General features: G+C 51.3%; 1 protein-coding gene and 1 long non-coding RNA gene across 10 annotated transcripts in view; one reads left to right on the forward strand and one right to left on the reverse strand.

The window, feature by feature from the left end:
- Window positions 1-4920: 4920 nt before the first annotated feature.
- The window catches only part of CMKLR1 (chemerin chemokine-like receptor 1), a 38045-nt gene continuing 16776 nt past the window's right edge, over window positions 4921-26189 (forward strand). The window contains exon 1 of one of the 4 annotated variants that reach the window (XM_033837097.2): window positions 4921-5239. The gene's annotated coding sequence lies outside the window, so the exon portion shown is untranslated. Of the gene's footprint in view, window positions 5240-22006; window positions 22209-26189 lie in introns of those variants that run through there. The other 3 variants (XM_019950580.3, XM_073790245.1, XM_073790246.1) reach the window with 3 other exon arrangements.
- The window catches only part of LOC141276153 (uncharacterized), a 28991-nt gene continuing 9728 nt past the window's right edge, over window positions 6927-26189 (reverse strand). Inside the window, exons 1-9 of one of the 6 annotated variants that reach the window (XR_012325230.1) lie at window positions 23049-23325; window positions 22426-22493; window positions 19573-19712; window positions 16031-16133; window positions 15466-15617; window positions 14984-15097; window positions 14010-14351; window positions 13396-13608; window positions 6927-11096 (exon numbers count right to left, since the gene is read on the reverse strand). This is a non-coding gene — a long non-coding RNA (uncharacterized lncRNA). Of the gene's footprint in view, window positions 11097-13395; window positions 13609-14009; window positions 14352-14983; window positions 15098-15465; window positions 15618-16030; window positions 16134-19474; window positions 19713-22425; window positions 22494-23048; window positions 23326-26189 lie in introns of those variants that run through there. The other 5 variants (XR_012325231.1, XR_012325227.1, XR_012325228.1 and 2 more) reach the window with 5 other exon arrangements.

Raw genomic sequence — 26189 nt, forward strand, 5'->3', positions numbered from 1 at the left:
GGTGTGGCTTGTTCATGCCTTAAAGAAAGTCCAAAATTGGCACAGTTTGGTTTTATAGAGAATCCTGCATGTCACAGAAAGCATCTTTGAAGGCTCCCTTTGGTTTGAGAGCCTCTCTGGTGAATCTGCTTTAGCTGCTGATGATCAGGAAGATAGAGGAATCATTTAGCTTTAACTAGGATATTAGGGATCCATGAACAGTAAAGATCAATCAGAAATAAATACAAAGGAGTGTGGGAATTGAGATACAGATTAGATATACACTAGGATCTGCCAATTGCTGGAACAAATGGGGCAGAGCTGGAAGCAGCCCCTGTGCCTTCTAGTCCAATGGGATGGACTTTTGTTGGAGGACAGAGTGGGATGAGAAAGCCAATACGACCCCACCCCACTCCCGTCCAGGGCAGGCATTGCTAATCAATCACTGTGCTCTTCCCAGCCAGGCCTGGATGTGGCCTCAGATTCCCTTAAACAGAGAGCTCCAGGACTCCAGAACCAACCAACTGGAGTTGGGCATCAAGATGAAGCCTGATCGGGCTTCCCTGGTGGCGCAGTGGTTGAGAGTCCGCCTGCCGATGCAGGGCACACGGGTTCGTGCCCTGGTTCGGGAAGATCCCACATGCCGCGGAGCGGCTGGGCCCGTGAGCCATGGCCGCTGAGCCTGTGCTCCGCAACGGGAGGGGCCACAACAGTGAGAGGCCCGCGTACCGCAAAAAAAAAAAAAAAAAAAAGATGAAGCCTGATCTGCATGCACCCCTATGTTCATAGCAGCACTAGTCACAATAACCAAGGCATAGAAACAACCTAAATGTCCCTTGACAGATGACTGGATAAAGAAGATGTGGTGTATATATACAAGGGAATAGTACTCAGCCATAGAAAAGAATGAAATAATGCCATTTGCAGCAACATGGATGGACCTAGAGATTATAGTAAGTGAAGTAAGTCAGAAAGAGAAAGACAAATACCATATATCACTTATATGTCGAATCTAAAATATGACACAAATGAACTTATCTATGAAACAGAAACAGACTCACAGACATAGAGAACAGACTTGTGGTTGCCAGTGGGGAGGGGGTTGGGGGAGGGAAGTATTGGGAGTTTGGGATTAGCAGATGCAAACTATTATATATAGAATGGATAAACAACAAGGTCCCACTGCACAGGGAACTATATTCAATATCCTGTGATAAACCGTAATGGAAAAGAATATGAAAAAGAATATATATGTATGTATAACTGAATCACTTGGCTGTACAGCATAAATTAACACAATATTGTAAATCAACTAGACTTCAATAAAAAAAAAAAAATGAAGCCTGATCTGCCACCTTGGAACGACACAGTTTCTATGGGAATAAACAGAGGCATCTTTGCAGGCCCTGAAGAGCACCACGTCTCTCTCAGGCCCCAGTATTCCTATATCAGGCCTTAGATTTCAGAATCCTTTTTAAAAAAAAAACACCAAAAAGTCAAAAAACTCACCGAAAGGCTTTTCACTCCAAGGAAGAAAACGCCAAACTTTGCCGCCATGTTCAGAATGGTGGCCCAAGACTGTGGCTTCTGATTGGTCGGAGCAGCGCGACTCCGCCTGTTCCTCGCCGGGCCGGGTGGGGCTGTGAGCTCCGACTTCCACCTCTGGGTCTCCGGCCTCCGGCCTCCGAGGCCTGGCTGGCTGGGAGCCCAGCGTCCTCCCTCAGCCTGGTGTGGCTCCCAGCTGATAACACCTGAGCCTCATCATTATAGCCTTGGGTTGGCTCGGGAGGCGTGAGGCCTCCGGGGGGGCCTGCAGTAGCGGCACCCAAGGAAGGAGGAAAAGGCAATATCCATAAATCCATCCAGAGGCCGGATTCTCCCAGCTCCCCTTTCAGGATCTCCCCTCCCCCACCCCCAGTGTGCTCCATCTTCCTGGAAGGCTGCTTCCTCCCTCTCCTTCCCCCCTCCATCCTCTACTTCCTCCCCCTTCCTTCTCTGACCCCCGCCCCCCCACCCCCGTCCCCTGCTCCCTCATCCAGAACAGATGAGGAAACTGAGGCTCAGCGAGGTGAAAGGACTTGCTCACACAGCTTCCAGGGGTGGAGACAGGGATTCAATCAAATCGGGTCTGTCTGATCCCAAGGTCTCTGTTCGTAACTACGATTCTGTGGATTGACAAGGTGACCTGTCCTGGGATCCAGAATGTATTCTTAGTGGCTTTTCCATTAAGAATACAGACAGGGCTTCCCTGGTGGCGCAGTGGTTGAGAGTCCGCTTGCCGATGCAGGGGACACGGGTTCGTGCCCCGGTCCGAGAAGATCCCACATGCCGCGGAGCGGCTGGGCCCGTGAGCCATGGCCGCTGAGCCTGCGCGTCCGGAGCCTGTGCTCTGCAACGGGAGAGACCACAACAGTGAGAGGCCCAAAAAAGAATACAGACGTTTTCTGTATCAGTGGTTTTTAAACTTGAGCCAGTGTCAGAATCCCTTGGTGGCTTGTTAAGAGCCTGCATTTCTAACAAGTTGCCAGGCAAGGCTGCTGCTGCTGGTCCAGAATCCATGCTTTGAGTACCACTGGTCTGTTAACAAACCTTTAGATGGTGATGTATAGGATCCCCCTTGCATGGTGGAAATGTCCTCTCCTTTGGACCAGGAGACTTGGTTGGAGCTGCTGCTCTACTGCTAACTGTTGGGTGACCTTGGGTGGGTCCCTTGCATTCTCTGGATCCAATGTTCCCATCTGTACAGTAAGGATTTGCGTGGGCAAGCCTGGCAGAGTGGGGAGGAGAGGAGTTTGGAGTCAGGCTGGGTCTGACTTCTGACCCTAGGAAGCTGTGTGACTTTGGGCAAGTGACTTAACCTCTCTGTGCTTCCAGTTATTATCTCTGAAATGAAAGCATTAAACCAGATAGTTTCTAAGTGTAAATCTCACTGAATTAAGGGTTGAGGATGGTGGGGAGAGAAGATGAGGTTCTCGGGCTGGTCATATGGTGAAGGACATGTTTCCCCACTTGCCAAAGTTCTGGAGGCCCAAGAAGAGCAGATGCCCCTTCTTCCCCCTCCCTCCCTCCTTTCCTCCCTCCCCCTTCCTTCTTTCTTTTTTCCCTCTCTCCCTCCCTTCCTTCCTTTTTTCCTTTCCTTCTTTCCTATGCCCCCTCCTTCCCTTTTTCTCTGTTACCTTTTCTCATCCCCTCCCCTCCCCCTCCCCTTCTCTTTTCCTTTTTTCACAGGTTATTTTCAGCAGCCCCAGCTTTGGAATCAGACAGACCTGGGTTCAGTCATGCCTCTGTTGGCATGATCTGGGCGCCCTTGGCAAAACGACTTTCTGTCCGTGGCCCCAGAATCCTCATCCGTAAGGTGGGCAAGTGTCACCTCCTGCAGCGTTGTTGGTTCACTACTTACTCCACGGAAAGCACCTGGCACAGGGCAATGCACACAGTGGGCCCTTCTGTTCGTTCTTTAGTTTGGAGGCTAAAGGCGGGGCTCTGGAGCCAGGTGGCCTGGTTGGAATCCCAGCTGTGCCACCTACTAGCTGTGTGGCCTTGGGCAAGCGACTTAACCTTTCTGTGTCCCAATTTTCTCATCGCAAAATGGGGGCAGAAACAGTGCCTGCTTCCTTCCTTCAGAAGGATTAAGTACCAAGTTTCTAGCACACTGCCTGGCTGTCAGCTATTTAGATAATTCACTGATGATGGTGATGTCGCCAGGCACCGTGCTTAGCGCTGGGGATAGAGCAGGGGACAAAACACAGACCCTTCCTCAAGGAGTTCCTAGTGCAAGGGAAAGAGACACCCTAACAAGCTGGGACAACATTGCATCAGTGCTGTGATGGGGGGAGCCCAGAGCCGTCCCCCAAGGGGCAGGGAAGTCTTACCTGGGAGGTGGCCCCAAGCTGAGACATGAAGAGAGTGGGCGACTCTTTGAGTAATAAACATGTTCATGGGAAATTTGTATAATAAAGTAATTGGACAAGTGTGCAATGGCGTGCTCACTATAGTCGAAAAGTTGAAAGTAACCTAATCATCCACCCTCAGAGTATTGTATTGATTAAATAAACTACGGTACATTGAGTAAATGAAATAATTAGCAACTTTTAAAATATGGTAAGGTATATATACATATACACATATATTTTATATATGTAATCATTGACTGCAAAAGCAGGTTACAATATGGTACACAGAGCATGACTGAGCCATTTTACATTTATATATAAAATATATATGTGCATGTGCTCAAACCAACATGTTAATGATATTTATCTCTGGGGAGCTGGGTTTAGGATGAAAGCAGAATTTATATTTAAACAACACAAGGTCTGAACATCGTTAAAGGTTTGACGTAGTTTGTTAGTTTTCTAGAAGTGGTACATGAATGTATGTGTATTCCAATGATGGATAAGAATTTTGCTTCCCTGTAACATTTACTAAAATCAAATATTACAGAACATTTTAATCTTTGTTCATTTGATACTTAAAAAAAAAAACCACATTGTTATTTTAATTTAAACCCCCCCCCCCCAAAATAAAAGGAAGCAGGAGGTCATCAGGCCACGAATAGGGGCAGGAAGCAGGAAGGGCATCCAGGTGGAATGATGTACAAACGCCTGGGGTGAGGAGGTGACCCAAGGTGGTGGGATATCCGGCAGCTAGTCTTGCTTGTACGTAGTCTGTCTGGAGCTCCGGAGGCCCTTGCTGGGAGCAGACGTGCTTCCCACAGCTGCCCGGGGCCCACATGTGCTCCTGGTTTGTGTTCAGACGGTGAGCACAGCTCCCAGCTCCCAGAGGGGCGGGTCGTCCCCAGCAGGCCTCGCCATCAGCCACCACCCACGACAGGCAGGCTCCCCTGACAGCCCCGCTCCACGCAGCTGGCCGCCCCCGCCCCCCGGTCAGCCCGGTTTCCTGCCCCTCCCTCTCTCCTCCCTCCAGCTGTTTCTCTGGCAGAGGCCTGTCCCATTCAGGACAGCAGCCCTGGTGAGCAAAGAGCGCAGGAGCCTCCGGGGGATGAGAATGTTCTAGGGGGGCTGAACTCTGGGCTATTTGAGGGGCCCTTGAATGAATGGATGCACTGCTTTCTGGGCAAACGGCCACAGCCAAAGGACAGTGTGATTTCAAGAAAGAAGTTGGGGAACACGGGTCTCCTGCACAACCTCGAGTGGTCTGAAGTCACCGAACGCTTGGGAACACCTGGGCAGAGGAGACCGGCCACAAGGTATCACGCTTCGCTCTGACATCACCCAGAGGCGCCAGGAAAGGGGAAATGGTAATAGAGAGAGAAGTTCTTTGGTTCTTGGTAAAATGTAATTTTTGTCAAAATGGAAATAGCTTTATTATGATTTTCAGATTTCCAAAGTAATGCATGCTAATTGTAAAAAACCAGCGAGGTCACCATAGTTATAAGAGCAGCGAGCTCAGTGTTTCCCTTCGGTTGATGCTCACAACCACCCTACAAGGGAGATGCTTTCATTGTCCACATCTTATAGGTGAAGAAACTGAGAGTCAGGTTGGGGGGGTGCGGGGCTGGGCGCTGAGATCCAAGTGACATGAGAGTCTGCATAGCTCACCTTCTTAGCTGCTGGACTGTCCTACCGCTCAGCTATGGAGAGGAAAGAAGGGGTTCCTAACCCAGAGGTGAACCTTCGGGTGCCCCTCTGTAGAACTCTCACTCACCCTCTCACTACTTGACCTATGATGTTTGTTGAGTGCTTACAATGTACCAGACACATAGGGGTATCTAGATGTGGACACACCCATGCTTTTCCAACATCTCGTTTCGTACCTTACCTTGTCCTTAACCACGGATCATGAACCTGCATCTGTATTTTCTATGTTCCTCCAATATACATTTTAATGGCTGCACAGAGAGGGCGAGTTGGGATTTATTAATCATTCCTCCATGTGGTTGCTTCTTCTTCCTCTTTTTTTTTTTTTCATTATTATAAACAGCACTGCAAAGGCTGCTCCTAGTACATCATCTCTGCGTGTTTGGGCCTATGGATACGTTTCCTAAGGTGAATTCGCTGGCTCACATGTTTGCGTGTTTTTAAGTCTTTTGAGGCTATCGCCCTGGAAGGTTGTGCCGGCTTGCACTCCCCCGGCACAGTATTGGGGTGTGATGTTCTCACAGCCTCACCCACACTGGTTGCTACCCATCTCCTAAAACTTCCCTGACGGGAAAGGTGAGAATAACATCTGGCTGCTTGACTTTGCACTCCTTCATTCATGCTGAATAACCTTTATAATCTTATTGTTCATTTTATGACTATCCTGCTCAAGTCTATTCCCATTTGTTCCTTGCTGGCATGTTTGTCTCCTTTCTTATTGATATTTAAGAGTTCTTTGTATATGAAGGATATGAACCCTTTGCCAGTGGTATCTGTTGAAAATATTCCACTCCCCTCTCTGCTTTCAAATTAGCACATTTTAAATGGGTGAGCCATTTGGACCAGCGTTTGGCAAAGTTATGAGCAAACAGCACATCATTATACTCAAGTAACTGTTACTTGATGTCAGTCTGATCATTCAGACCTATGTGGTTCAGAGAGGCCAGCGAGCAAGTGGCTGAGCCGTGGGCCTACCTTCTCTCTCCATGCAAGGGCCCAGCCCCCAGCTTCCTTTTTGTCATCCCTGACCTCCTTTTCAAGACCTGTAGTTCTTGCTGTCGAATTACACTGAGTCGAATTAGACTCAGGACTTCTCAAAGGGCAATCCTGGGACCACGAGCATCAGTTTTTTGAGTCAGAATCTCTGAGGATGGGGTATAGGAGTCTGCATTTTGAATCAGCACCCCCAGTGATTTTGACACACCCTAAAATCTGAGAACAACTGAGCTAAGTGTCTTTTCTTTTTGTCCTTTGTCCAAGTTTCTGGGTTCTTTGTTGCACACTGAGGCTTCTCTTTTTCCTTTCTAAGCAAATATCTATGCTCTTCTGCGAGTCTGCATGCCCTGTGTCAGCAGCTGAGGCCAGGAGACAATGGTGGAGAAGAAGCAAAACTTGGTCTTGTACCACAGAAAGTCAGACCACATCATCCAGCATTCGGGCTTTGATGTTAGTTTAAGCCACAGAGCCCTTTCTTCTGATGAAAATATATGGAGAAGTGCGATTTGAAGACAGATAAAAGTGATGTTTTTCTAGTAGAAACAGAAGTGGAGGACTCCAGACGGCAGCTCACTGAACCTCACCCTCACTGCCGAAGGGCCTCTCGGAATCCTCATGGCTCTCGGGGGCAGGTTGAAAACTGCAAAATCTACTCCAAATTGTTCAGACACCAAAGTTCTTAACCATTGCTGAATTTGCTGTGTGACCTCAGGCAAGGTACTCTCATTCTCTGGCCCTAATCGTCTCATTTGTAAATAAGGAGGTTGAATGTTGTATTAGGGCAGTAGGTGCAGGAACAAATAGACCCAAGCACGTATAATGGCTCAAACAAAACAGACGTTTGTTGTAAGGCAGGTATTTGTGAGTGGAGGGTTGTCCTCTTCCACACGGTGATTCAGTGAGCCATCTCACATTCCGACTAGCCCTTGGACATCATCGCCAAGGAAGGAAAGCATGGAGGGGGCATATTTGCTTCTTAACTGTTTTCTGCCACACACGAGAACTAGTCATGTGACCAATCTAGTTGCAAAGGAGGCTGTGAAATGCAGCTCTTGGCAAGGGTGGCTCTTTCCCATCTATGGCTGTGTACTGTGGAAGGGAGAACGAATTTTTGTGGACAGCTAGCTGTCTCTGCCACAAATACGGTGACCTCTTGGGTCTCTTCCAGTCTCCGATTCTAAATTTTCATTCGTTAATCTTAAAGTTAACATGGTGATGTTGGACCCACAAATACTTTCCTATCCTCAAAATAATCCCCATCAAATAGACTGAGTAAATTCCCACATTCCAGGCCCGCTAAACATGGATTTCCTTGAAACCTAGGCAACTGCCATTCTCTTTCCCTCCTAGAGAAACGAAACAAAAATAACAATGTTGTTGAGCAAATCACATGGATGAACCAAAGGTTTTTGTATCCACTATCTCATTGAATCTCCCTATAACACTACATGGAAAGGCTTCATGATTAGCATTCCCCTTTTATAAAGGAAGAAAATGAGTCTCAGAGAGGTAAAGGGACTTGCCCAAAGTCACACAGCTCATAAGCAAAAGAACTGGGATTTGAACTCAGAAAATCCAACTTCTGTCCTAGGGTCCTGCTGCACATTGGAGTGCATGTGTGCAAGGCTGCGTGTGTGTGTGCCAGTGCATGTGTGGGGTTAGGGTAGGGGTTTTCCTCGGGCTGTATTTCCCCAGGGCTGGGTATAAGGAAGTGGAAGTGAAGGAATCATTGTCCAAGTGCCCAGAATGGGCCAAGCTTGCTGTTTAGAAGGCAGCCGGGGCGTTGTCTTGGGCCGAGGAAGCCCACTGTGACTAAGTATTATAGTCACTGGCCAGAAAAAAGAGAAGGGGGTGGCGTGTGAGGACACAGCTGAGGCTGTGTGTGGGTCCTGGACGCCACCGAGGCCTTAACTGGGCCAGGCACATAGCAGGTGCTTGTGGACGATTTCCTGCGTGAATAAACCCACCGAGGAGCGAAAGCTGTACCTGTGCGAGAACCTAAGATGGGTCAGCCCAGTCCCTGTTTTTAAGGCCTTTGGGGGAGGGGAGGCAAACTTGTCACATAGACTTTTATTCAGTCACTCAACAAACATTTATGACCCCCTGCTCTGTGTCTGGCACTCCACAAGGCAGGGTGATGAAAAAGACAGGATTCCTGCCCTCGTGGGACTGTGGAGGGGCTGTGAGGGTAGTTACATTGGCCCCCGTATTAGATCTGAGGGAAGTGAGGCCCTGATTGGTTGAGCGACATTCCCAAGGTCACTTGGTAGGATTAAGACCCGGGGCTCTGGTTCCCAGGTCAGGACTCCTTATGTGCCCCTGGCTGAGGGCGAGGCCCTAGCTTCGGGCCTGGGATGCAGGGTTGGTTTCTGGCTCCCAGGACGTGCTGTTTTCAGGCAAAATTAGGACACCAGTTAATTTACAATACTTCTCTTTTGGAACCTCTATATTTTTGCAGTGTTGGGCACAAGCATGATAGAGGAAGAGTAGAATTTCTTGCCCTGCTGGGTGGAAGCCAGAGGCCATGTTAATTCTACACGGTGCTGTCAAAGAAAGGAACATTAATGTCAGGCTGCCATCGGCTGACAGCATGACATGGCATGAACTCCACAGCCACCTGCTCTAGGGTTCAGACCCCGTCTCTGCCCTCTAACCTCCCTCCCCCTCTGAGTCGTCATCTCTAAGGGGGGGATACTCTCAGGGTCTACCACTTCACAGCGTTGTTGGGGGTTAAACGAGTTAATATACGTAAAAATATACACGAGCACAGCACATGGCCAGCTCACTGAAGGCGCTTCTATTTTAATTCCCGGGGAAGTGGGCACTGATATTCACGTTTGTACACAGGGGGTGATGTGGGCATCTTGTGCCCTGTGACCTCGGGTTCCCAGGACAGGAAAGGTCATTTCAGTCAGTCTCCTGGCTTCATGCCTTGCCCCATGGGGGAGTCCTGGGCTCCGTGGGCAGTGGGGGGGTGCCCCACCCACCATAGACACACTCTGGCAACCTTGAAAGTATCAGCAGCTGACTCAGCAGAAGGGTCAGCTGCTATCCACGCAGAATGTCAGAATCGGTTCTGCTTTCTTGGGGTATGTGACTTGGGTCCTCTGATCTTGGCCCTGGGATCCCACTGAGAGCAGCTCTTGTGCAAGGAGGTGGATTGGGTGGGTGGGGGGTGGGGCATCTGGTGCAAGAAACAGTGGCTAGCGTGCTCAGTATTTCCTCCTGGAGCTCAGGGGTCAGAGACACAGGAGGCCTGGTGGGGTGTAGCCAGGCAGACCTGGGTTCTGGTCTCTGAGCCTCAGTTTCCTCTTGTTTCAGAGTTGTTGAGTTCTTCAGTGTTCAGTCAGTGATCTGGGGGTGGTGATTAGGGCCAGGGGACATTAAAAATATGCCCATCCCTTGTTATCAGAATTTGTTTGAACAGTTTCCAGAATCTATGAATTCCGGGGTGTGGGATGAACGAATTGCTCAGATAGTCAGTGTATGAGCCTGTTGCTGCTATAACAACCGCTGCAAACTTTGTGGCTTAAAACCATACACACTTATGATCATACCTTTCTGGAGGGCAGAAGTCTCAAATGAGTTTCACCTGGGCCTTTCTGACCGAGGCCTTTTCGATTGTTGAAGACACTCCCATCAGTGCCTGCCTGGTGCATTCAGCGCCCGAACTACCACGGGAGCAAAGAGGGGGTAGCTTTGATCGGGGCAGTCAGGAAATAGTTTCTGGAGAAGGGAGCATGCACCTGGGCTGGTTCCAAGGATGACTGGCCTCGAGCGCCTGGAGGAAAACTTGGCCAGAAATAAAAGATATTTCTGGCTGGGAGAGCAACGTGAGCAGCTTGACGAGCGAGGAACATCTGATGTGGCGAATGGAAGCGGGGAACGGCCGGAGGGAGCCTGGATGGTCTGCAGGGCCTTGAAGGTCCCATGCAACTTGCTGCGTGGTCCAGTACGCCCCATCTCACCGGAACAGCATCTTGTTGTCCCCAGACCTTGCCCTCTCCAAACTTGGTGCTTGAACTTGAACATTTGGACGAGTGAAGATTCCAGACAATCTCAAGTGAATTGAGTTTGAAATTCCAACTTGGCAGAAGTGGCTTCATCTCCTGGGTTGTCTGGTCCAGAAACCAGGTCGGAGGAGAGAATATTTCTTTGCATTGGTGGCTTTCTCGGCCACCCAATGTTGGGTCTCTTCTCCTAGCACAGCCAGGACCTGCTGACAGCTGTAGGCACGGAACTTGGGAGAAACGAGGTGTTTCCTTCAGGGTTAAAGAGAGTTGACATAGGGTGGCACCTGTGGCCAGCCCGGGATATGTTTACTGCGGGGAGAAGGACTTGGCCGCTGCCCGCTGGAGCCAGATGAACCGGGCTGGGCATTGAAGGGCCTGCTGGCCCCTGCCATCGCCTGGGGGTAGAGCTGACTGATGTCAAGAGCAGGTCTTCGGGGAGTTCGGGCAATTTTCAGTCTCTTTTATGACAGATGCGACTCACAGGGGGCCTTCTTCAATGGTCAGGGATCTGGGTCAGGAAGAAAAACGACATCCCTTGAGTAAGAAAGAAACGGCCACCCGGGGTAGAAGCGGGACTCTGCCAGCTCACGGACCTGTTTTGAAACCCACCTCTGCCCTCGCTGGCTGTGAGACCTCGGAGAGGACACTTAACTTCTCTGAGCCTCAGTCTGCTCCACTGTAAATTGGGGGTGATTAAAGGGTTTTCCTCACGGGGTGGAGGGTGTTGGCTGGCTTACGTGAGATGCAGAGTGGCACAGAGTTGGGGCTGAAGACCAACTGTGGCCTGAGCATGAAGGGCTGCCTCAGGTGGTGGGCGGAGCAGCGGGGGTCCTGAGCTGTGAGAGGCTAGAAATGCCAGGTGTGGACGGTGCCAGGGTCGGAGCTTCACCCCAAGCTTCCCCTCCGCTTCCCGGCTTGGCCTGAAAACACGGCGGGGTCCGGGTAGAGACCCCAGATCACAGGTCTTTCTTTTCCTGGGACCAGTGGGGCCTGACTGGCTTAAATGGGCCTTTCTTTTTCTGTGTTTCCCTGTCCTCCTGTGAAAAACCTCTGACATGAGGGAAATCAGAACCCGGGCCCTGGGGAAGGGTAGGGCAGCTTCCCTGAGCCTGGCTGGGCGATGCTGCTCATCTGCCCCGTCCCACTGGGCTGGCCCTGGCTCCACGCATCCTGTCTGCTCCATAATCTCGGCCCTCTCCCAGCTCTGGCAGCTCACACTTTCCAGGGGGCTGGGAAGCCAGCAGCGCCCCCAAATTCCTCCTTCCAAGAGCTTTTTGTATTGTTTCCACTGCCTGAAGGGACAGGTAGCTTTCATTCGCCGAGACCACGCTGGACTTCTGCCCAACCCTGCTTCCCACCGCCAAGATCCTCTTCGGGGGCCAGTCATTCCTCTGCTGGTGTCACACAGACCCATCAGAAATGTGGGAGATGGGGCAAACTGTCCCATTTTACAGCCGAGGAAACTGAGGCCTGGAGAAAACATGTGTGCTCACCCCTCCTCCATTCCCTAATTCACAGCCTCCCTCTCTGCCTTGGGAACACGTCCCACCTCCAGTGGCCCTGGCTTTTTGTGCTTTGATGGGGCCCTCAAAGTAATGGTTCGGTTTGGAGTAAGGCAGACCTGGGTTCGAATCCTGAGTCGCTTGATGACCAGCTGGGTGATCTCGGGTCGGTTCCTCTCTCTCAGCCTCAGTTTCCCCACTTGTAAAGGAGAGTGTTGGCAGGTTCTGCCCTGAGTTGTGTGGTGAGAATTAAAGGAGATAATCCATGTAAAGGGCTTAGCACTGGGTCCCGCACTTAGTGGGTCCCTGCAAAGACTTCTGGGCCCTGAAAATGGGGTACGTGGCAGGTCCTTGGTAAATACTTCCTGAAATGAGATTGAATTCTTTAATCACCCCCTTCTGCTCCAACCCCCAGACTGTTGGCAGTCATTTTTTTCCTGTGAAGGATGAGGCTCAGAGATTGAGGCTCAGAGAGGTTAATTGGCTCCCTAAGGCCACACAGCTCACAGCGAAAGGAGTCAGGCTCCTGAGCCTTGCCCTTCGTTTACCTGGACACCACAAGGGCTGTTCCTATTCTCCTGGTCCCTTCTCCAGAGCTCACCTACCCGCCTCCTCTGTGATTTCCAGGCCTTTCCGCTGATGCCACAGACTCTCCCTCCACCAGTCAGGGTTATCTCATTCATCTTTGATAGCTCGATCAACACATGAGTCTCATGCCCCATCCCTCAGAAGACTCTTCTCCTCCAGACGTTCCACTGAAAACCAAAGGGATCAACTCCTTCACGCTGAGGCGTTTGCAGCCGGTGACAGCTCGCAGGAGAGGGGTTTGTGAGGCTGGTGCCTTAAGCCAGCACAGCGTGTCCACAGTGGTGGACCCTCAGGCTTTTGGACACGGGGGAGGGGAGCCTTTGGCCTGGGATCTTCCTGGAGGTCAGTAAGCGGCAGCCTCCCCTGCTTCAGGAACCTGAGGACAGGCAGTGACTGAGTCAGTTCCATAGACGTCTGTGTTACCACTTCCTCATACCTCCACTGGGACCTCTCTGTTCCTCCCTTTTCTTGTAGAATTGCGTTGACTTTTTTTTTTTTTTTTTTTATAATGGGACAAAGCTGCATATCAGCGGAGCTCAGAGAAACCGAACAGGCCTGGGCGGCCGCGAGGGTGAGTGTTGCAATCTTGGCACACCCACGTCTACACTGCCTGCCTGCCTGCCTGCGGCCTTCTGCCAGAGCCCACAGGCCGCGGTGACTGAGGGTGGTTAAGGCTGTGTCCTGTGACCTGGATGAAGAGGCTGGGGTCCCTCTCACCTTCTGCTGAACTGGTAAAACTGTTCCCTCACTCGGGCATCCTTCCTTCCCTGTGTGGGCATTGGAGCCGGTGCCGGGAGACCAGGGGGAGAAGCATGGCTCGTCAAAGTGTGTTTGGAGAGGCAGGATGGCACGATGGTCAGAGCTTCTGGAATCCGACTGCTTGGCTTCAAATTCCTCGCCTTCCTAGTTCTGCAGCCTTGGTTTCCTCATCTGTGAAATGGGAACAACACTGCCTCACAGGGCCTTTGGTGGGGGGGACATGGATCTAGGGGAGGGCACATTTTATTTTATTTATTTATTTATTTATTTTTTGTGGTACACGGGCCTCTCACTGTTGTGGCCTCTCCCGCTGCGGAGCACAGGCTCCGACGCGCAGGCTCAGCGGCCATGGCTCACGGGCCCAGCCGCTCCGTGGCATGTGGGATCTTCCCGGACCGGGGCACGAACCTGTGTCCCCTGCATCGGCAGGCGGACTCTCAACCACTGTGCCACCAGGGAAGCCCTATTTTATTTTTTATCTTTGTTATTTTGGTATTTGCCGTGCCATTTGTTTAAAGGAAAGAACCTGGGGTTGGGGAACTTGGAATTGGGCGTTCATGTGGGGGACGCACTTAGCTGGGGTCCCAGAACTCGGTAAGCGTGTGGCGTTCACGACTCTGTCTCTAGGTGTCCATGTCCCCGGCGATGGGGCAGATTTAGTGAGAAGCTCTGCCCCTTTCTGCTTTCTCGCCGTGGCGCTTTGGCAAGTTGCTGTGCCTCGCTGAGAGCCGTGTTCTTGAAAACTGGGGCTGCGTCAGCTCCATCTCTGGTGGTTGTAAGGATGCAGGGCTGACATCAAAGGCGGCCCTGGCCCTGGGGCAGCCATCAGTTCTGGAAGCGCCTGAAAGGCCTCTTCGGGTGTCATCTGGCTCCCCCGGGGCGGGGGCGGCAGTGGTGTCCGGCTGGTTTCTCCCCTAGGATGTCATATGGAAATGCTGGGGGCACCCCAGACACTCAAGTTCCTTAGGGGGCTCTGAAGCTCATGGGGTGCGGAGCAGGGCCACCGTGGGGAGCTGAGTAGAAGGCCAGCTGCCTGGCCCCTGCCTTCTCAATGCACCTCCTGCTCCCGGGACCCCTCCACCCCTTCTGGCTCTCCCTCCACTCCTCTCCCCTTCCCCCTCCTTTTTTCGGCAGCCAGTGCTCTGAGCCAACCGACATCTTCCAGAGCTGGAGTGGATGGAGCATCTTTGGTCAAAACCAAGCACTTACCTGCACCCTGAATCATGGGCCCTCGTTAACCCTTAGTGAGGGAATGAACACATGAGCCGCAACAGCAGAGGGCCAACCCCTGATATTTTGGGGGACAGCATCTGGGGCATCACTTGAAGTCCCCTCTTTCCCTTACGCAAAACCAACCCTCACTAAAGTTATTTTGAGGTCGTGTGCCTTATTTTTAAAACACACATAATTCCTTTGAGGGCATACGCTTTGTAAAAAAGAAAGCATGGGACTTTTGTGTTCAACACCGTAATATTCCCGTCCATTTAAAGACCAAAATTGTGTCCCTTGGAAATCTTTGGCTCAGCTCCAGGGAGAGGCCCCTCACCTGATTCCTATCTCTGTAGTTCATTTGGAGAAACTTGGGGTAGAGAATGCATGGATCGTCAGGTCTGACGGGGGACACTCACAGACAATTGAGTCCTCTTCCCTTGCTTCTCCACTGTGTAGGTGAGGAAACAGAGGCACAGAGAGGTTAAGTGACTTGCCCAAGGTCACACAGCTGGTAAAGGCAGAGCCAGAGTTTGAACCCAGATAGCATTAACCACAACACTTGCATTCCCAGAAGAGGAAACTGAGGCCCAAACGTGATGTCAGAGAAAGAAGCCTGGGTGTCCAGGCCATTTCTTCAGCCGTGCTGGCTCCTGAGCTCAGGCAGGGTCTGAGCCCCATGTCCTCAATGCTGGACCAGAGGGCATCTTCAGGGTCATCTGAAATATCTACAGGTTCGAGGCTCAGAGAGGGGAAGAGATTTGTGCAGATTCTTTGAAAATTAGGAGCAGAGTTGGGCCTGGAACTCAGGCCTCCTACCTCAGCGTGGTTTCCCTCCGGGGAAGATTCAAGGATGTGGGTTTGGACGGGAAGACAGAGCTGCTCTGTGGGTCTCAGTTTCCCCTGATGTCAAAAGGGGGGTTGAGAACCCCGGCCCACTGGAACCTGTCTGTGGCCAAGTTTTTACCAGCCTGCAGAGAAATGAAAAGAGAGAACACAGACAATCGAGTGATTGTTTTATTCATAAAGTGAAGTATTTTCAGCTGAGAAGGATGAGTCCATGTCTCATCGATTTTTGTCAGTATTAACATACTGTTTGTTTTCTGAAATGGTGAAGATGGTCAAAGACAGTTTTAATTCTGCCGTGCCCTTACTTGGCAAACCTAGAAAAGTGGTAAGTCTAGGACAGTCTCAGAAGCGTTTGGGAAATGTAACTGGTTCAGGAGTTCGCTTGAGCTCAGAGGGTCTCTTGGGCTCCTTTGAGGTGAGGGAGGGCACGGGTGCAGCTGAGGTGGGGCGCCCAGAAAGAACTGAGAAATTGGGCGTGGAGATGAAGGCTCTGGCTGCCAGTGCCAGGGCTGGACTTCCAGAGAGGAGGACGTACCTGGCACACCATGGTTTCCCCACAGGGGCAACAGGATGCAATGGTTGCATGTGAGGCCTCCGTCACGACTCAGAGTCCAGGCAGTGGGCGGGGAGGGAGAGGACTGGGGGAGAGAGAATGAAAGGGGGAGATGCTGATCATGGGTCAGAAGGACACAGGAGGGGGCTGGGAAGGGGCGCAGGGAGCCTGCTCTGGCTGGGACAGAGGGCGAGATTTTGGTGGGAAGGGGGTTGAGTGGGGAGGAGCTGAGAGGGGGTCGTAGGGCCTCTGTCGAGGTGGTGGATACACAGGAGAGGAATGAGTAAAAGACAGTCCCAAGAGGCTTGTTGTGGCTTCTGAGCTGGATATCTGTCTTAGGCAGGGGCTCCCCAGAAGCAGAGCCTGAGGTGAGGATTTGGTGAATGGGAGGTGGTGAGGGTGTGTCTCAGGCAGGGCTGGGATTTGGTGAGGGAAGGGAGGCAGGGTCATGCCATTTCAGGGTTGGATCTCATCTTTATTGAACATTTTGATATTTTGCTCATCGTGCCTTTTGTGCATTCGCTTCGATTTTTCAATGCTGCATGAAAGTCTTATTTATCCTGATTAGTGGGTTTTGGGGGGCACACCCTTAAATGTGCATTCAAGGGTCGGGCACAGGGAGGATGTCAGCAAGAATATGGTCTCAGGTGGAGACTAGCCTCAGCCTGATCCCGGGGGGTGGGTGGACTCTGGAGCCTGAATTGTACCCCATGGCAGTCGGGGAGAAGCAGCTCCTGCTGGGCTGAGGGCAGTTCTCAGGGGAAGGGGGCAGCAGTGAGCTGTGCTATCGAGCATTCTCTACAGCTGTGGGATGGGTGCCCCCCTCTGGTAAAGGGGATCTGGGCCACCAACACCTACTACAATATTCTTTGTGGTTCTTTGAGAGATGGCAGTACAATTTGAATTATTTATAAGTGCTTATGGCTGCTGGACTGTTTCTTTGAATGTGACTGTGCTAGAGCTTCCAGGGCACAGCTTCTATTCCTGTTATAGAATGGAGGAATGAATGAATGCTTGCAGCAGGGAGGGTGTCCGGGCTTGGGGAGAGGGGAGCAGGATGGTGGGCGGAGCTAGTGTGGCTGTGGCCCTCACCTGAGGGGTGGACTCATTTCAAGTTGCTCGTTCATTTCCTTAGAAGGTGGGAGCTGGGGAGAGGAAGGCCAGAGTGGAGTAAGTATCTATGATTCTGGCCATGGAAAGAGGAGCAGAGGGAGGAGGAACCTGGCTTTGGGTTTCTTAGGACTTGGAATTACATCTTTGTATTCCGAGCTGCTTGCCTGCTACCTGGCAGATAATATGGGCTCCGTGAGGTTTCCTGAATGTATGAATGAGAAATATGTAATCTGTGAGCAGGTATTTACACCTCAGTGTGAAAGAAGCTCTGAGAGGAGGCTTTTTACACTCACACTCCCTTACGGCTGTACCACATTCAGGTCTGGGGCAATGCCAGGCAATCGTACGAATCGTAGTCATACCTGACGACACTAATAATAGAAACAGTGATAGATTCTTTACTGAGAACTTAACGTGGACCAGGCATTGTTCTGGATGCTCTGTATTCCTTCTCTTATTTAATTCTAATACCAACTCTGTGAGGTATGTACTATCACTGTTCAATCTTGCAGATCGGGAAACTGAGGCACAGAGAATTTAAGCGACAAAGAAGTCTCACAAGTCGTCAGTGGCAGAACTGGGATTTGAACTTGGATGGCCCAGCTCCAGAGCCTGCCCTCTTCGCTATCACGCTGAGCACGGCTTTGGGTTCAAGTCCTGGTTCCTCCGTTTTTTAACTGTGTGACCTTGGGCAAGTTGCTTGACCCCCTCTGAGCTTTAGTTTCCTCAGTTGTGAAGGGAGGGTAGTGTCAGGGCTCTTGGGAGGCTAGAGCAACGTGAGGGATGGGAAGGATCCTGAGGGCTCACGGTGATGGTTCCCACGGCTCAGCAACACGGTGGTTTCAAGGGTCCCCACTTGTGGCTACAAACTGCGGGGGCCCTTGGAAACCTACACCAGTGAGACGTTGCCAGGATTCTTGGCAGGAGGGTGAGGAAGAGGGATGAGGGAGACAAAGGCTCTTCTGTCAGCCACTTGGGGCCTGTCCCAAGTTGGGAAGATGTGAGTCCTATAAGGGAGAGATGAGGAGTGCCTGGGCGTGGGGTGGGCACTCTGTTGCCCGCCAAGATTTGCTCTTCATGAGAAATGGGTGGAAAATTATTTTGGATCCTTTCCTGAGGGGCGGGGATGGCCAGGGCCCATGCATGGAGGGGAGAGGTTTCTCCACACCCCGGGAATGCGATCACGGCCATATCTTAAAACAGGATGAAAGCAGAAAACAGCTTCAAGCCGGCATCTGCTGTGGGCTGCTCAAGGCGGCCAAGCCAGCTCCAGAAAATGGCTTCCCATGGGCTCAGGCTCCAGGCTCTGAGCTCGGGGTCGACCCCAGAAATCTGCTGACTGGTCCATCACTACCCTGTTCTGTGCCTCCTCCAGCCTGAGTGCCTTCTTCTCTGGGAACCTACAAGCTCCAGATCTACCCTTTGGGGTTGTTGAGGGCGCCTCGGGCCTAAATCTGTCTCCCACACTCTGCAGATAGTTTCATACACTGCAGCATTCATTTCTGATCCCAGTCTACATGGCTCTGAAGCTTTTTTTTTTTTTTTTGATGGATTAAATCACAGCACAGCCAGTGAAAAGGAAGGGCTTAAGACTTGTTTTCTCATCATAAAAGAAAGGGTTTGAGAGCCCCAGACACTATTAAGAGTAAGTGGGGAATCACACACACACACACACACACACACACACACACACACACACTGATTTCATGTAATACTGTAACACATACATGATGATGAACTCTAACAGTAGGAGACTGGAAACAAGCCAAGTGTCCGTGCCCAGGAGACTGGATAAGTAAATGAAGGCAAATCCAATAATGGAATACTATGCAGCCATCAAAAGGATGGGTGCTTTTTACACACTGATATGAAATCATCTCCAAGGTACATTGTTAGGTAAGAAAGATAAGTTGCAAAATAGTGTGTGTAACAGACCAACTTTCATGTAAAACAGGGAAGAACTTGGAATATATATTTGTATTTGTTTAAAGACACTCTGGAAGGAGACATAAGAAACAAAAGGATTTGGGTGCAGTGGGGACTGGGTGTATGGTGGCAGGATAGAATGAGGATTTGCATTCTAACCTTTTTATAATTTTAGATAGTTTTGAACATCACCAATTCGATGGAGTTGTGTAGCCTAGTCAAAAATTTAAATTAAAAAAGCCAACTTAGAATTGTGAATGGATGCCCATTAGGCTAAAGCAAGTGTCACTGTGAAGAGATATTATAAACGCTAATGTCCGTGGCTTTCATCACCGTTACCTCTTTGGCCACCACAGGAACATATTTGGGATTTTAAGTCTACTCTACCTGACTCCAGCTTCCTCAATGTCACAAGGAGAAAGTTCCTCCTGGTCTCCTTGAACCTGGCTTGAGAGGGTCCTGTTTGAGGTTTATGTAGGACCCACTCTTTCTTCGGCATCCGTGTCATCCTGGTGGCTGACATGTGCTCCCAGTGGCCCCCTGTGGCCACGGCCGGTCCAGCAGATGTCTCACTGTGGATTTGCCATCTCATTCCAAGAGAATCCTTGACCCCTCGATGAAGTGTCTGTAGGAAAGAAATATGTCCTCATGGGCTAATATTCAGTGGACACAGAGATCCTCTGGAGAAGGTAATGACTGAAAACCCATGCTTGTAGGAGTCGTGAGTGTCCTTGTCAGCATCCTTTTACCATAGAACAGGGTAACAGACAAGCAAGCCCAGGGCAGTGAGCGTCACGACACCCCAGGCCCGTCTCCAGCTGGTGGAGAGCGTGGCTGGGTTCTAGCATTTGTCACAGAGAATAATGTCCTGCTCTCCGCTGCCTATAGTATCAAGACATCAGTTCAGAGAAACGGCATCAGCGAGAATGCCTTGAGGGCCACACACTTCAGGCCCTTTCCCAGACATTCTAGAAATTTCTTCCCATTAAGCCAGCAATGCATAACCCTGGATGTCTAGACCAAAGCAAATAGTCACTCCTTCCCGGCACGTCTGGGGAAAGCAGCTCCTACTGAATGGCCTTTTGGGGCAGAGCTGCCAGCTTACAGGAGAGGGTATTGTATTCAGGCAGCCAGTGTTTGGAAGCCTCTCCTGAAACATCTGGAACCTCAAGCCTGCATCTACCGTCAGCACATCTCTGAGGATGCTGGCCTGCACGTCATGCTGTGTCCTCTCTACACGGAACTCTGGACAAGGTCCTTCTGTTCCTGGTCCCCGAAGGTTTTGCCTTCCCCGAAGTAGGTTTGTTTTGAGCCAAGGGGCACGTGACTCCTGTAACTGGTTTTTCTTTTCCAGACTAGCAGTCTGTGAGTCCACTGTGTGGCCCACCCAGGCTAAGTATTTAGGACATTACTTATTGTCTGCATTTTTCCCCTCAGCCCTGGCTCTGTTTTCTGTCTCCACCCGTTTCCTTTCCTCCTTTCACTCTCACTTTTAATTTATGTTCCCTCGGATACCTGAGCCTCTTCGGAGCTTTATCCCACCCTTGGGACCAAGCCGGTACCTAAGCAAACAAAAAATTTGACAAACCTGCAAGCAGAAGCAGCCTGTGAACACCCCTCCCCCTGCCCGGGGAAAGAGCAGTCCCAGCTGTAGGGACCAGCAGGTAAGGGGTTAAGAATGATGCAGAGGAAGTGCTGGCCAAGGTTAAAGTGAGGAAGTGGCCGCTGCCAGGGGAAGGAGGTGGCCGGCTTATCCTGTGTGACTCCAGGGGGCTGACCCAGGCTGAGGGGAATGTGGCAAGTTGCTGGAGTTCAGTTTAGTAAAAAAAAGGAAGAGCTTTCTAATGACTTGATGGGTTTTTCTAGAAGTTCTGCTGTGGGGATGGGGGAAGAGAGAGAAGGGCAACCTTCTCTGGAAAATGGCAGAACCCAGGGAGAGTTTTTTTTCTGATGATTTTATTTCTGAGTGATGACTCGAGGGCCTAGGGGATGCCCAAGAGGAGGTTCTAAGTGGATGGTCCCCCATTTTGAGGTGAAACCAAGCCTCAGAAACCAAGCAACTTACCAGGAGGGCTCCCCTTCCTGCTGCCTGTGTGATGATGTCTTGTGTCTTTCTAAGCTCTACCAGGCACCGGTTTTTGCCCACTCTGCTCTCTATAGCATCCCCACGCCTAGCACAGTGCCTGGCAGAGATCTGTCAAATTTAACTGAATGAAAAAAATAAAAGTTTTTTTTTTTTTAAATGATGACAGAGCTAGAATAACAAAGTCGATGTTATCTGACTCCAGAAGTAGCTTCCTTTAAACATCACCGCCACGGGGTGTGTTTGTTGGGGCTGGGATTTTCACATAGGCAGGGCCACCTGCCTGTCCTGATTTGCCTGGAACGTTCTGGTTTTAGCACCAAAAGTCCTATTTCTCAGGACACCCCCAAACTGGGATGACTGGTCAACCTATACACCCTGCATTTGTGATCTCATGTAAGCTTTACACTGGCCCGCTTTGCAGATGAAGAGACTGAGTCATGGCCTGAGATCTCAGGGGTCAGGCTGGCCTCGGCACCTGGCTTTGCTGCAGCTGTGTGAGGCTTAAGGCCTCCGCTGCCCTGAGCCAGTTTCCTTTTTCTGTAGCATGGGGGTGGCAGACCCCTCGAGCCTATAGCCTCTCCAGCAGTGGCTTTTAAGGATTCTGACATTTCCTCTGGGCTTCAACTGTCTGTTTTTTCCACTGAGGGTGGGGGGCAGTTTTCCCAGTGAGACCCTTTCTCGGGCAAGGCTGAGTTTCTCCCTGGGAAAAGGTGACAGCACGGTTATAGGGTCAAGGGGGAGGGCAGCCTGTCCCTCCTCCCCCCAAGCCTGGGAACAGGGTGGGATCTCCTACATACTCCACCAATGCCAGCCCTTCCGTCAGCTGCCTGGGCTGGAGCCAGGCAATTCCAGGGGGCCAGAGCCTGCCTGAGTGCCCCGGGGGCCCTGTGCCTGGTGTTGGCAGCCTGGGCGGGGCGCGGCTGGGGCGGCTCAGGCCTGCAGGATCTCCCAGGGGTCCTCCCGGCTGGACGTGCCTCTGCAGCCCCCTGCCTGCTCTGGAGCCTGGTGTGTGGCGACTGCACTGGCCAGAGGTGGGTAAGTCGGGTCACTGAAGGCTCTCTGAGGTGGGGTTGTGGGTATGTGAGACACGGCTCCCCTGCCTGCCCTGTGCATGGGGGAGTCAGCGGGTGCAAGAACAGAGGGCCTTGCACACAGTGGAGTCCCCAGCCAGCAAGTCGCAGGACATCAAGGGCAGTCACGGTGACTGAAGGTGTGGGCCCCCGTGTCAGAACAGCCCAGGTTCAAATCTTACCTCTGCCTCTTGCTAGGTGTGGGATCTTGGGCTAGTGGCTTTGCTTTTCTGTGCCTCAGTTTCCACATCTGCAAAATGGGAATGAAAATACCCACCTTAAAGGTTTGTTCTGAGTAGAGGCACTGGGTACACAGTTGGCGCCTGACAAGTAAGGGCCACTGTTATCACCACCTCCCACCCCCAGCCTCTCAGTGGTTTAGATTCCTCCCCTACCAGGGCTGCACCTGGGAACCCGGGGAAGAAGGAGGGAGAGGAAGGAATGCGGCCTGAAGGCTTGTCACGGCCTAGCCGTGAAAGAGGCCAGCAGCCCACCCAGGACGCTTAGAAGCGCTGTGATAAGGGCAGGAGAACATTTTCAACAGCTGTGTGGGTTGCAGCTGGGGTGCCCTGGAGCACAGGCTCTGGAGACCACAGATCCAAGTTCAAGTCCTGGCTCCACCAGGGCTGTCTGGTGATCCTGACCAGGTTCCTTTCAGAGCCTCAGTTTCAACACCTGTTAAGTGGGGATAATAACCATCCCCGTCTTGGGCGGGGAGCTGGTCAGGCTACGGGGAGATAAGGAAGGCAAAGCATCCAGCCAGACGTCTGGCACATGCCAGCAGGATCATTCTCTGTCTTCTTACCATTTGCTCTCCGTTCTGCCTGTCTTTTTGTCCAGTGCGTAGCGAGGCTGGGGGGAGCAGGACAGGAAAAGGTTCCTCTGACCCCCAGCACAGCAACCTGTAAGAGCAAATGCCCAGAGGCCTTGACCGCCACGCATTCAAGGGGCACTGGGCTCCTGGGGGCACAAGTGAGTGGGTCGTCTTCGAAGGACTTGGGGTCCAAGGTTCCCCCTGTGGCCCCTCCCTGAACCCAGCCGGCGGTTTCCCACGAACCCTGCCGCCCTGTCCTGGGTGGGTGCGTGCATGTCGCTGACCTCCCTCGGGCTGGCGAAGGGGAACAGAGCTCAGTGCTCACAGCCAGGGGCCCTCCCTTCCTCTTTTTTGCAGCTTATCTCCACCCAGCCTCCTGATCTGGGCTGCCTTTTCCCCTTAACATCCCTTCCCTGAAACTTAGTAACGTCAGGATCAGGCAGGCGCGCACACGCACATGCCCCCACGTAGATGCTTTTAGCCTTGTTTCATCAATAGTGAGATAACAAGAAACAGGATCTATGCTATGCGCTCTACGTATGTCAAGTTATTTAATCCCAGAATAGTTCAGTGCAAGAGGTATTACAATTTTCCCCACTTTGCAAATAGGAAGACTGAGGCAGAGGGCAGGTAAGTGATACTCCACTGCTGAGATTAACCCCAGGCAGCCTGGCTCCCCAGCTGGGCACTCAGCCCCTCCACCATTCGGCCTCAGTGAGAGCCTGAGCTTGATGAGCTGGATGTCTAACCTTCCCCCACATCCTATCTCAAGGAATAGCTAATGATTACATAATAGCAATATTTCTGCCTTTTGTCTTTCAAAGCTCTGCAACCCCCATAATTCCTCCACACTGCACCCCTTTCTTTGCTTTCCTACTCTCTCTTTCCTCCACTCCAAAGTCTTCCTCTCTCAGTCCAACCTGTCCGTTTTAGAGATGTGGAAACTGAGGCCTGATCAGAGAGGGAAAGTGCTTGCCTAAAGTCACACAGCAAACCAGGGACACGATGGGAGGTTCTGTCAGTTTGTTCTCTAAGCTCAGCCCTCAATGCCCTCCTCAGGTTTGCTGGAGTGGAAGACAGGGAGGGGGGGGGATCAGGTTGCATCCTTGAGATGTCCCGCCACCCCCATCATTTAGCATAAACTATTCTCTCCCTGGCTTCTCTCCACACCCACAGCTGCTCCAGCCTTGCCCCCAACCAGCCTGAGCCAGTGAATGGTGGTGGTGGTGGGAGTGTTGGCCCCCAGGCCATTATTACTTTTACTGCAGTTAATTGTGGGGGAGTTAAAAGTAGAACTCTAATGGTGGAATTCAAGGCCTAGCAACAGGGTTTACCAGGCATCAATTTTGGGGTAGGGGATGCCTTTCTGAACCCAAAAATCAGACCCCAGAGGCTGCTCTTTCATCTGCACCCGTGTTCTTCACTTACCTGCCTCTCACACCCATCCTAGGATTAGCATACCTTGTAAGCTACTGGTCTGGCTGCCCCTTGGCATTTCCTCCCTCCTGTCTCTCCCCATCCCCAGTGACACCCAAGGATGGGGAATCAGTGTTGCCATGGTGACTAGATTTCGTCTGTGGCATCAGGGATTCTCGGGCTGGGGTTGGGTCTCAGCCCCTGGGACTGGCCAGTGTGACCTGGCTTCTTCCATGAAGACTCATTTTGGTGTATCCTGTCCCTACTCCTCTGCTCATCCAAGATTTTTCTTGGAGCATTGGCAGTTGCCATGGAAACGGCTCTTGAGGCAAACGTGCCCATGCCGGCTAAGGAAGAATTCCCTCAAGAAAATGGGGAGATTGCCAGACTCCCCGGCTCTGTGATGGGGCCCTTGATTTCTGAAGCCTCCAAAAACTGCCACTTCTGAGTGGACCTGGAGCTGGTGGGGGATTCTCACTCAGTTCATCAGGTCTTTTGCTAGCCTCTTGCCTCCAGTCTCCCCTCTTCCAATGCAGTCTCCGTATGAGCCACCTGGGCTAGAGCTGGGGTTGTTTAGAAAAATGGACACCCCTCTGCTTAAAAACCACCCATGGCTCCCTATTGCCCACAGGATAAATTTGGTACCTTGCAGGAGGTCTCATAATCTGAACCCCTCTTCTTTTCTCAGCCACGTCTCCTGCCATCCCCCCAAAATTCCCGCCACACACACACAGACACACATGCACAGACACCCACACACAATCTAACCTCACGTTACCCAGCCTCTGTACCTTTGCACACAGTTTCCTCTGCGGAGGTGCCTTCTCCCTCCACTGCTCCATTAAGCAAAGGCGTCGTACCCCTCAAGCCTCAGCTCAAATGTCACTTCCTCCCAGAAGCCTCTCCTGATTTCCCTGGCTACCTTCCCTTTGCTTTGTACAGAGCCAGGGCCACAAACTCAGCCAGCAACAAGGTCAGGCAGGAGACACCGTCAGAACATTCTCCACTTCCACAAAGAAATCCACACTCTCCCATTAAAGCTGAAAGTGAGAGTGACTGTTCATCTTTCTCTTATCTTGCTCTTGTTTCGACAACAGTAGAGAGCCAGGGCAGGCTCCATGGTGAATCACAGCAGACTCATTGCCCCAGAGTCAAGGGGTTGAACATAGGGAGGCTGCCAAGAACCCCATCCTGTCTGTGACGCAGGCCCAATAGGGCTGGTTTGCTGGAAGTCTGGATTTTAGGTGACATCTCAGAGCACTGACTATGCCATGGTCCTGCACCCACCTCCCCTACTTGGGGGCACAGACTCCCACAGTCTCCAACAAGGAGTGTGACACTTAGAAGGTATTCACTAGCTGCTTATTGAATGGATGTTTGAATGAATGGATTCACGCTGTTTCTTGAACCTGCTGAACCTGTTCCTGCCTCAGGGCCTTTGCACTTACCCTTCCCCCTGCCTGAAGTGCTCTTCCATCAGATAGTGATATGTCTCCCTCTCCCTGTATTCAAATCTGCTCAAAGGTCTCCGTATCAGAGAGGGCTTCTCGGAACACTCTGCCTAAAATAGCACCCCGCCCCCATCTCTATGCCCCACTCCTCTTTATATTTTAGTTCATAGCATATATCATCATCTGTTATTTTCGTTTCATTTTTCCAGCACTTACATACTGCTTCCAATGAACCAGGCATGCTTCTAAACATTACCAACGTAAA

The sequence above is a fragment of the Tursiops truncatus genome, chromosome 13 (genome assembly GCF_011762595.2).
Source record: "Tursiops truncatus isolate mTurTru1 chromosome 13, mTurTru1.mat.Y, whole genome shotgun sequence".
Lineage (NCBI taxonomy): Eukaryota > Metazoa > Chordata > Mammalia > Artiodactyla > Delphinidae > Tursiops > Tursiops truncatus.